The following is an 11952-nucleotide window of genomic DNA, read 5'->3' as shown; positions in this document are numbered from 1 at the left end:
AATAATTTACTTTACAAGGCCATCTCCTGTCCAGGGAGGTTTTCATGTTGAATTCTATTAGAGGTTTTTGTCTTCTGTATAATGCATATATTAACAATTAAAAGCCATTTAAAATAATTGAGTCAATTCACTAAAGCCAACAAATTAATTAACTGATGCATAATTAATTGGAGCAGCAAGGCATCCATTCTTTAGGGACCAGATAGGAGAGCGGTGATTTGTGCGTTCACAAATGGAGCAGAGAGCAATCAGCTGTGCTCTTGAACTACATACTGATACAATCAGGGTCATAATTTAAGAATCCAAGGCCATCTGGCCCACAAAAGGGGTGCTGAGCCTTGGCAGCTCTCTGTAACTCAAGGAAACCTTGCACTGTTGATCCACCAGTTTGGTTTGCCATAGCAAGTGGAAGACCCCTGGCAGAGCGGCTTGAATGATGGGTGTAGCCTGCATAGCTCTGGAGGCTGCACAGTCTGGCATGAAGACACCTGCGGGTTCAAGTCCTGGTCCCGGCTCCTTTTCTGACTTCTTCTTGTGCACCCACCAGGGGACAGAATGTCTGTACTCTCCCTGTTCTACGGAAAATACAAATCTCCTCGAATGCACTCCAGGCTCTCTCCAGCTACTCCACAAGCTCCTGTACATTCAGATGTGACACAAGGAAGGCAGCTGGCTGTAGCCTGCTTCTGGTTCACGGGGAGGTGGGTCCAGAAACTGGGAGTCAGGAAAAGCAGTTTGATAGCATGATTGTATTTATTTTTTGTCTGTTGAATCTAATATCTAAAAATTGAGACTTATTTTTTATCCTTTTCACTAATTTTCCCCCATAACTCATATGCAGTGGCTTATAAAGTATAAAAACATAGTAGAACAAACTGGTCCTTTATTAGAGATATTTCTACAGAGCTTTGGCATATTCTAAAAATCTTTAAACTCAAATCTCACAGGATACTGCCTTAGCCTTTGCGTTCTAGAGGCAAAATACAAGTTCTACCCTCCATTTGCACCTAAGTCAGAAAGGGGGGGTTGAGCTGCCTCAATTTTGTGTCTGGAGGAGCCACTATGCTATCTATGGAATGAAATGAACAAAAATACATCAAAGCCACCCGTGGGAATCCACCAGAGAAGACTGCTCCAACACGGGTTCAGCCAAAACAAAGTTTATTAGCCAGCTGGCCACTGTACTGGGTGCTGGGGACTCAAGTGCTGAGCCTTTCTCCGGATGGACTTTTAAGCACAAAAATTACATGCTGTATTGACATACTTCAGCAAGAACAGTTAGCCAGATGCAGAACTACTGAAGCCAAAAAGCAAGGTTAGCACACTTAGGGGCTTTCCTAGAACTATGGACTTTGACAGATTAGGTCTTTGTTTTCTCGTTTTTTGTTTTTGTTTTTCCTCTTCTTTTCTATTTTATTTCTTGCCAGTGGTGCTGCCCGCATGCTGGGTTCTAAGGCCTGAATGTTACTTCCATCATGGCATCCATTGTGCTAAGATCTGGGAGCCTGTTACAGCTACTCAGGCTGTAAATAACAGAGCTTCCCTGATGCTGCTTTTGAATAGGTTCCTACTGAGAGGTCATGAGCCAGTTGTGAAAAGTTCCATTTTTACACAATCTCCAGCTGCTGTTATGGGTTCTCAACCTGTGAGCTGTGACCCCTCTGGGGTCCAAAGACCCTTTCACAGGGGTTACGCTTCAGATATTCAGCATATCAGACAGTTACATTATTATTCATAACAGCAGCAAAATTACAGTTATGAAGTAGCAACAAAATAATTTAATGGTTGGGGGGGTCACCACACCATGAGAAACTGTATTAAAGGGTCACAGTGTCAGGAAGGCTGAGAACTACTGCATTAGAATCTAGCAAGTGAATTAATGTGGAGCTCAGAGGACCAGAGTGGCAGGGACTGAGGACTGAGGGCTTTTAGTAGGGAAGTGACAAAAGAAACCTGAGCCTTTTTACAGGGTTAATGGTGTGATGACGAGCAGATGGTAGCTAAGGTAGCATCTCAGCCCATTTATGTTGCTGATACAGCAGACTGGAGAAACCGCGAAGAGGCTTACTTCTGCACATGGTTCTGGTCCGAGGTCTAAAGGTGACTCTGTTGACAGTCTTCCTGCTGGAGTCAAGGTGGGTCAGGGAATCACGTGGGAAGAGGCAGGGAAAGTGTGAGATGGGACCAAACTGGCTTTTACTGCAGACTCATGCTGGACATTATCCATTACCCCCATGAGGTGTTATTCCCAAGGACAGGGCCCCAACATCCTGCTGTAGGCTCCATCTCGTGACATGTCATGATGAGGTGAAGTTCCGGACACTAGGTGGGCCTGTCTTGGTGACCAACAGTCTGTCATCTATGCATATATGGCCCATAGGGGATGACTCCCAATAGCTGTCTAGCATGTCCCCATGCTCGATCCTGCTATGGACAAGAGCCTTGATGCAGGAGAGAAGTAGCCCCGTGGTTTGGCTTTTGTGCACGAGCAGTCTGTGAAATGACACTGGTAAGGTTTAAAACATGAAACCAGTATTCTGGAAATAGAACCTCTCACTTAGAAACAACTAACTGTCATACTGCCTATTAGAGGAGAAAGTAGACGAGACGGGCAAGAGCACCCCTCACTGCAGCGTGTACCTGGCATCCACGTAGCTGTAGGAACGGAGACAAATCTATCAGAACAGATGACTTGTGTTCACGTGCACAAGCTTTCTTAGTCACTTTGCGGCTAACATCCACGCTTAGCGCATGACACTGAGCCTCACCTGGCCTTCACAGCAACCAGGTTTCTAACGAAGAGAACTGATATCTGAAGAGTCAGTGACTAGCTCATGGCTGCACTGTCACCCTGATGCCCACCAACGAGACTCAGTCTCCAGCCCACAATGCTACTAAGAGATGGTAGGATCTTCAGAGACTGGACATGTAAATAAGGAAGTTGGGTCATTTGGGACATGCCCTTGTAGAGAAATCGAGGTGTAGCATCTTTCTGCCTCTCCTGGCTTCCTGGCTTCCACGGTGAGCAGCTTCCCACCTTAATGTTCTCCCTCACCACAAGCTCAAAATTAGTGGACCTTAGGTGCAAACCTCTGAAGCCATCACCCAAACACCTTTCCTTCCTCTTTCTGATTAGCCCATGATGGGAAGATGACCACCACATGGGCATTTATAGAACACTTTCTGTTTTTCCACTTGGCCTCATTGAAAACTTTAAAGTTATATACTGTGAAGACCAGATACTCAGATTCAAACTCAACCATGTCAGTTTGAGAGAGAGAGTCCATGTATCCCTCAGCACAGAGACTACCATAAAAAAATGGAGTTACAGTCTATTTGTTAGTATTAAACAGGGAAACAAAAGCACTCTGGTGGGACAGTCGGTGACCATTTCCCCAAGACAACAGGGAACTGCCACAATCTTCAGACCTAAGTCCAGACCCTAGCAAGTAAGAAAAACAGGTTGCCTTTGGGACAAGTTTTAGATGGAGGATTATCAGAAATATCCATAACATTTGTCCTTGGGGGATGGATGTTACATAAAATATATTTCAGGGGAGCTATTGCCTTTCATTCTGCTAGCAAAGTAACAAAGCTCAAATGTGCATGTCCCCAATGGTCCATGAAAGCATGCATACATTTCAAACCAACAGCATGTGAGGATGTCAGATCTTCATAGCTGTGCTAGAAGGGACTTCAAATACAGAAAGGCAATGGTCTCCTGGTGTGGGTCAGAAGATGGTACTGAGAGACTGAGGATAATCAGAGGGCATTTCAGCTTCGCTTCTGGTTGGTATAATCTATCTTCACCTACTCACACATAAGTTCCATGTCATGAGCAAAGGGAAGAAGCTTCTAGAAAAACTATTCCATGCCTCAGTACACCTAGGTGAGAACTGTGCTTGCTACCTTGCCAGACCTTGCTCTCTCCTTGAGCTGGGGTCCTGGGATTAATCATTGATATAGGATCCTCTTTACCTTTCTCCTCTTCAGTCCAGAGCTAGGTCTTGCTTCTGTGCCTCTGGTATTGTCACAGCAGGACTTCTGTGCATCCGCTGGTATATATGAAACCACCCCTACTTGACTGCCAGAGCTCCTTCAGCCACAACTCTCGCTGGCTGCCTGTCAGGACTGCTGGGGCCATGTAAAATGACATTCCTCCAGCTTCTGGAAACTATGACCTTTCCTTAGCATGACCATCACTGAGCTTAACGTCTCCTTACCAGCTTTCTTAATAGCTCAGCTCCTCCCACAGGACAAGATGCAGGGGCAGGAACAGTTTCTCGGACTGTCTTGAGCTACACATCAGCTGCAACCACCTGACAACACAGCTCTTTGGAAGTAGTAGATATAGTTTATGCAGCAAAAAAATCTTACCAGAGAAATCTGTGGAGGTATGGTCAGCTACTGAGTGAGAATCTTCTCAGCATCTACCACATGCTTTACAAAAAAAGAAAGAAAGGAAGAAAGGAAGAAAGAGAGAGAGAGAAAGAAAGAACACACTGAGTTCATATCCTTGTTTAAGAATTTACAGTATTTTTTTAGAAAGAGAAAGTAAGAACTGTATAAGGTTAAAGGAGCTCACTCTCCCCACCCCCCTCAGTGACTCTGGTGGAGAGGGCTTTGTAGAGCAGGGAGAGGCCTGAGAGATGGGCTCCAAGGATGCATGGCATAAACATCTATGATGTCGTTGAGGTAGGAGAAGAGGAGAGAAGAAGAACATTTCAGAGGAGGGGCATGGAAGGGAAGTCCAGGTGGGTCCCTGAGCCAAAGATGGTGCCATTAGATAAGTGGCCTGATCCTGAGCAAGGCTTACCAAGGTGGGCTTGGCTCTTAGAAAGCCTCGAACTCTAATCTCTACCTAAATCAATAGGAAACATGGAAAGTTGCAGCAGAGAATGACACGTGGGAACATGATGGAAGGAGAAGGCAGAGAGAGGTCATCTGTTAGAAGAACGGGTAATTTCACTCAGAGGAGATCGTGGGGAGAGAAAGGGGTTAATGACTGCACATCCGCACATCCTTTGCTTACCCATTGTCCCATCCTGGTTTGTACCTGATTTTGTTGTCTTGTAATTGATGCTCTGTCTACACTGCAAGAACATCAGAGTGGGACAGCCAGCTGTAACTATGCCTTGGTATCCTCAAAGTAGTTCTTCTGGTAATCACACACCTACTATGGAGAGCATAACAAAGGATGCTCAGGTTCCATGGACAGTGTGGTGTAGCATTTGAAGACAACAGCACGCGTGTTCCTGTGTACTCCAGAGAGCTTGTTAAAGAGCCTAATATGTTACAAACGCCTTGTAAATAGTTTATACAATGTGTGGTTTAGGGAGCTGTGTTGGTTACCTTTTTATCGACTTGACAAAAAGACACTATCACCACCTGAGAAGAGGGAACCTCAATTGAAATAACGTTCCTATCAGGTTGCCCTGAAGGCGAGCCCGTGGGGCATTTGCTTCATCACTGATTGCTATAAACATGCCCAGCTCATTGTTGACAGTACCGCCTCTGAGTCAGGGGTCCTGGGGTGTATCAGAACACAAACTGAGCATGTGAGGAAGAGCAAGCCAGGAGGCAGTATTCCTCTATGGCCTGTATTCAGTTCCTGCCTCCAAGTTCTTGCTTGAGTTGCTGCCTCGGCTTCTCCTGATGATGGACTGTGACCTGTGATCCGAATAAACCCTTTCTCATCCAAGCAGCTTTTGGATTGTTTTATCACAGTGACGAAAGCAAACTAAGACAGGGATAATGACTGCAAATATGTCATGCTCGTGTACAGTCAGATTTTTACCCTGGATACTTTCTATCTGTAGTTGCGTGGACCTGTAGGTGTGGAACTGAGAGATAAAGAAAGATGCTGAGTGTGACACCGCCCCCCGCTCCCCACCCCCAGCCAAAAGTGATGCTGCACTGGCCCAGCAGAAGAGCAAGACAAAAAAAAAAAGTGGATTTGGGTCGGGTTGGGTGTTCTGGCTATGGAGATGCTGTATCTGAGGTGACATCTGTGCTTCTGTGTGGGGAAAGGGTAACAAGAGCAAGCAGGAAGGCCAGTGCTTGCTCTGCCTCAAGGGGAATTTGCTCTTCCACACTCCACCCTGAGGAGTTCAGCTCCCTCGTTATCCTCACCTCACATGTCACATGAGCAGTAGACGGAATTTCAGGCTTTGCTTCTGAGAAAGACACAATTGGTGAAGCACCAAGAAGAGAGTGATGGAGAGAGGTGCAGATGTATTGTCGAATCCAGACATCAAGGGTGAGGATGTGGGAAGAAACTGGAAACAGTAGGAAGAAGAGGTCGGAGAAAGACAGGGAGTGTTTGGGTAGAGATGGGGAGGCCTGAGCATTGCTGTCAGGAGATGCGTACGAGACGGGAGCAAGCGTGCGTGGAGAGGCTGCTGTCCGGGTGCAAACAAGCTGAGGGTGCTGGTTGTGAGAACCCGCACTGTGTGTCACGGCACAATAGGACGCATGTGTCTGCTCGATTCAGAGCGTCACCGTCCTGAAAACACTGGCCCTTCAAAGTGTGAACTGGACCACAACTCACTTTCTCTGTTTTGATTTCTATTCGTTACCTTTGCTACCTTCCTCCATGGGGAATTAGGTCAGTATGTGAAGAAACGATGCGTGCGATGTGCAGTGTGTGTGTGTGTGTGTGTGTGTGTGTGTGTGTGTGTGTATGTGTGTGTGGGTGGGTGGGTGTGGTGGAGGAGACCTGGAGCTAGGCCGGTAACCAGGAAGCCCCAGCAATTCTCCCGTCTCTGCCCCCACAGTGCTGGGGATTACAGGCATATTGTATACTGTCACAGTCAGCATCTCAAGTGTGTGCCCAAGTCATGTCCTCATACACAGCAACCCCCCTCACCCCGTGCTCCATAGCCCCATCCCAAACATACTTTCCTAAACTCGAGAGAGAGATCAAGGGTTCCCCAACCTTAATAGCACTGATACTTGAGGATGGAAGATGGAATGCTATGGCCAGTCCTCCAAGTGGCAGGAATATGCAACAGCCAACCTACCCACTACCCACTAAGTTCCAAGGGCATGTTCTTTCCCTTACCTATAAAATAATAACAACAACAACAACAATAATAAAACATCAAACATTTCCTGATGTCCCCAGAGAGTAAAACTTCTCCCGTTCAAAAGTCACCATGATAAACCCATTCATATTCAGGTAGAGCGACATTATGCTATTTCTTCAGCAGCTATTTTCTCTCTGCAGACAAAATTAAGGAGAGGCTGTCTCTCTGTGTCAGCAGCTAGATAAATCTGTAACTTTCCTGACAGCAGAAAAGCACACACCATAGAACAGATGAGCTGGTCCCCTTTAGGATGCTTTTGAGCAGTTCCACCTAGGGTTTTGGGTTTCTGTTTGCTGTGTCATGTGATGCCTCTTAGGTATGAGAATTAATCCAAGTGCTTGTTTGTTTGATTTGGTTTTTTCCCCTGCTCTCACCCCTGGCTTCCACAGAGTCTGAGTGAAGCAGAGGCAGAAGGCTCTTTTTTGTTCCTCTCCTTATTTTGCCTCTTCCCAACTCTGGAGGAGAGATGAGAAAAGAAACTCTTGAGCTTGAAAACCAAGAATTTGCTGTCTTTGTTCTCTGGCTCCGATATGGGACTTCCCCAAGACAGTGATGAATCGCTGCTAGTGACTGGGCTGCTGGGAGGCCCTGGGGGCCAGCAAAGAAATCGACTGGAAAGAGAGCACATGGCTTAATAGCGCTCTGCCCTCCTCCCTCCGCACCCCTGCAGGTACCGCGCCTGGAGCCGAATACAGAGCAGGCTTCTTCAGGGGCTGCCTCCCCAAACCACATGGTGCTCACGGGGAGACACGTCCTGCCGCTCACCTCAGGCTCTCGTTTGGGTCACCAGGGCCACATGAGTGGGACTTCATTTCTCATTGTCCCTCATCAAAACACCATAGGGACCCAGGTTTCCAGTGTCCCCTGAGGACGCATGGCCACAGGCGGCTGGGAAAGGTATCAGTATGAAGATGGATGTTACTCCATGCGTGTGTTTGACCTACGGAGAACCCTCTATCCCTCTGTGTGATACTGTCTCTCTGTTGGTCTGGTTCTTAAACATTCCAGACATGCTCCTGCCTCAGAACATTTGTGCCTTCAGTTTCCCCTGTCCCTGGATGCTCTCTTTGAGCTCACACCATCCCACCTGAGGCTTGTACTCAAAGTTCACCTTTCAACAAGCTATTGGCAGCCCCCCTGGAGCTGTCACATTGGTCATTGCCCCGTACTCCTTTGCTGTTTTTAATCATTCTGCTACTTCATTTTATTTCTTTCAGCATTTGGGCATAGAACCCAGGACACCATACACCCTACGCTTTGTGCTTTAGCATTTATCTAGACCTAACCTATTTATTTTACAATTTATTTTCATCCCATTCTCCATCCACCCCCTCAGTGAGATTTGGGTGCTCGAACAGTGTGTGGTACCTAGGAGGCACACCGAAAGCTTTAACTAGGAATGAGTTAGCAACTCTGGATGTAGGTGCCATGATGTATTGTGTTTACACTTCTAGTCAGAAATCAGAAACCACATAAGGGAAAGGCCTTCCCTGAGTTATGGAGCAGAGGGGAACTGAAGCCAGGATGCAGGGTCACCGATTCCAAAGTGTGTGCTCTTGTCTGCTCTGTGCACAAAGCCCATGAGTCCTGTCAGGCAGCGGCAGACCCTGCGGACTCCGCACACAGGGTAGCGTCCACCCTGAGTGGGCACTGCTCGCTGGCATGTTGGAGGTCAATTCCAGTCTACAGGTGAGAATGGTGTCTCAGAGCGGCTTCACCACAGACTTCGGAGGGGATGTTAACCCGGATGGAGCTTCTGGCCTAGTGCGCCACCAAGGAAACAAGGGCCTTGGTGACAGGGAGTCCAGCTACACAAGCACAAGTCTGGTGGAACGGCCCAGCTCTTGACAGAGTCTCAGTCCGCTTCCCCACACCCGTGGGCACTGCTGATGCTGTAACTCTGTGGAACAGGCCGGAGTGTTTGTTGCAGAGAAAAGCAACAGGGAGTTCATTGTCATAGCTCACAGCTCGGTGATAGCTTGGGATGCAGACTGCGGAAGGCTGCTGGGAGTTGATCTGATACCCCTGGGGTCTAAGGCAGAGGCCTGGCTCATGTGCCCAAAGCGCCCTCGTGACCCACTTCTATAAGGGCAAATGACTGTCGCTGCACCATGGACCTCCTCCCAGCCCAGCGCTGTACAGAGTCTCCATCCATACAGGGCCTTTCGGCGCAGCCCTCTGAGATGCTGGAACCAGTACAACTCTGGCACGGACCTAATAGAATTAAGAGAGCGAGCAGAAGACAGGGCCCTTTCTGATTCCGTCATCTCCACTAGCTACTGACATTCACAGAGTAGACTGGACACCCCTGCAGCTCGAAATTCACAGGAAAAGCATTGAGAAAGGGCAAGTACCCGCCCCCCTCCACGCAAAGGAGAGAGGTAAGCATGCTTCTCTGGCAGCCTTTTCTTACATTTGTCTTCCTGTCTCTTAAAGAGAATTGAGAAAATGCCAGACTTGATTAAAAGACTCCAGAACCCCTACACAAAAGTGTGTGTGGTTTGGAAATAAATGAAGCAATTTGACAGTTTGACAAGACAACGATTTTGAAGCTAGAAAGTGCAGCAATTGAGTGTGCAAATATCTTGTGCATCTCATAATCAAAAGTAAAAACAAAGCAGGATTTGGCTGAAAGAATGCTTACCTTCTGGCTCCCATGATCATAAATTACAAATATTCTAAGCATCTAATAAGGAACTGTTAGTTAATCAAAGCTGACATGCCTGATTTAGCCCACTTCTTGTCTACAGGGACCTAGATGGAAATATACAGTAAATACACATGTAGTATACTAACTAGAAAAATATAAGTTCTAGGGGCTAGAAGGATAGCTCACTGGCAGAGCGCTTTCCTTTTAAAGGGCATGTGAGAGCTAGCTGGTGGCAATAATATCTGCCAGCCCAAGATTATAGAGGTTGAGAATAGAGGAATTTTAAGTCAGAACGTGGCTGCTCTGGCAAGAGATCACATCCAAAGACCTTCTAGGACTGTATGATCTGGCTGGAATACAGACACGCCTTTAATCCCAAAAGACAGAGGCAAGCAGATCTCTGAGTTCAAGGCTAGCCTGGCATAGAGCAGGTTTCAGCTAAAGAAAAGGTTAGGTCCAGGAGTAGCGGTACACACCTGTGATCCCAGGACTCACAAGACAGAGACATGCAGATCTCTGAGGTCTAATCAGTGTTGTCCTGGAGTGTGGTTGAGTTAGGGAGTTGAGAGTCAGTGCAGTTGAGTTGCAGTTTCTGGCAGTTCAGTTTGTGGAATTCAGAGACAGTTTTACCAGGAGAGTTTTCTAGAGACAGGCTAAAGAGAGAACAAGCTAGACACCAGTGAAGACAGAGCAAGCCAGAAAATGAGAAGAAGCCAGAAGATTAGAAGAAATTGCTAGAATAAATTTGAGCCAGAACAGCTAAGCTGAACCAACCAGCTAGCATTCAGAAAGAATAAGAAAGGGTGAGCTTATCCAGCAACAAGTCTCAGAGGCTAAAAATATTCTAGGTCTAGGTTAGATTGTATGGAGGGTAGAAGCTTCCAGGACTAGGCTAGGTTAGCACACAGAGACAATAAGCCTCTGCAACAACAATTATATCAGGTGAATAAAAGTTCCTTTTATAGTCAAGTGTCCATAACCTGCCCTCAGGTTTGCTGCTGTGCCTGAGATTTCAGATTCTGGAATTTTTACAGGTTCATGATGAAATACCTTGGGAACAACTCTAAGTCTAAATATGAAGCTCATTTGTGCTCAGTATGTAAATTACCAGGAGTCTGAAAAAATCTTTACATTTCTAATGACTGTGAGTGGTCACATGAGGTCAGGCTTGGCCTTTTCCGCTTGGGCTGTCAGCACTGAGGCCCCTCAGAATTTGAGCTCTTCTGGATTTCAGGCTTTCCTGTCAGAGATGCTGAATGGCACTGAAAATTTATTTTCTTTCATTTTGATTTATGTTTCTATTGTTATGCTTGGGAATATGTCTGCCTGTAAAGGCTCTGGTAACAGCAGCTCTCTCTAGAGACTCAGGTTTGTGTACTCAAACAATAGGCACGCTTTTGAAGTCAGGGAGCAGGGCCAATGCCACTCAAGCATAGTACACATTTAAGGAGCAGACCCCAGAGAAGTACTAAGAGACCTCAGCGTTTCCAAGCTGAACCTGGACATAGGATGTGTGCGCAGAGGGGGACCCTCTCCCTCCTGGGGATGAGACTTGTAGTTCAGGGCGGCGCTTGAGTCAGGGATGCTTACTAAATTAAAAACGCTTCCAGGGACTCAGCTCAGGGAGTGAGAGTTCCCAGAAAAGAAGAGAAACTTAGTGCCCAGACCACAAAGTTGTGACAGAAGACCTTCTTCCAGGGGAGAGGAAGGGGAGCTGCTGATGTTTCTCACTCCAAGGAGAGGCCCTCGATAAATGCGTAACGGCATCAGAATGCCACCGCACTCAGGGGGACTATAATTGTACACATAATCAAGGCAGCAGATCCACGGTGTCCGACTAAATGGAAAATCTGTAATTCAGACCATGAAGGAGGCAACTAGGTTTGTTGCTTTAGATAACATAAATCTCCGGCCAGAAGTCTACCCCTGGCTGTGCTGCAGTGCGAGAGGCTCCCGTGTGTATCCTTTCACCATCAGGCGTGAAGATAAGCTAACACATCAATGTGATACTAATGGGACTCCGTGGGTCCCATTACTCAAGTGTCCTGGATCAATTAGGGGCTTTAACTTAGTCATTCCAACATAAATATCCGCTAATACCAATTAGGCTGCCGTTCGTCACTGTGATGGCTTTATCCTGGTGTGTGTGTGTGTGTGTGTGTGTGTGTACACGTCTGAAGTTTGAACAAGGAAGAGGACAGCCTTCCAGGCTCC

The sequence above is a fragment of the Meriones unguiculatus genome, chromosome 15 (genome assembly GCF_030254825.1).
Source record: "Meriones unguiculatus strain TT.TT164.6M chromosome 15, Bangor_MerUng_6.1, whole genome shotgun sequence".
Lineage (NCBI taxonomy): Eukaryota > Metazoa > Chordata > Mammalia > Rodentia > Muridae > Meriones > Meriones unguiculatus.
This window is presented reverse-complemented; position numbering follows the sequence as displayed.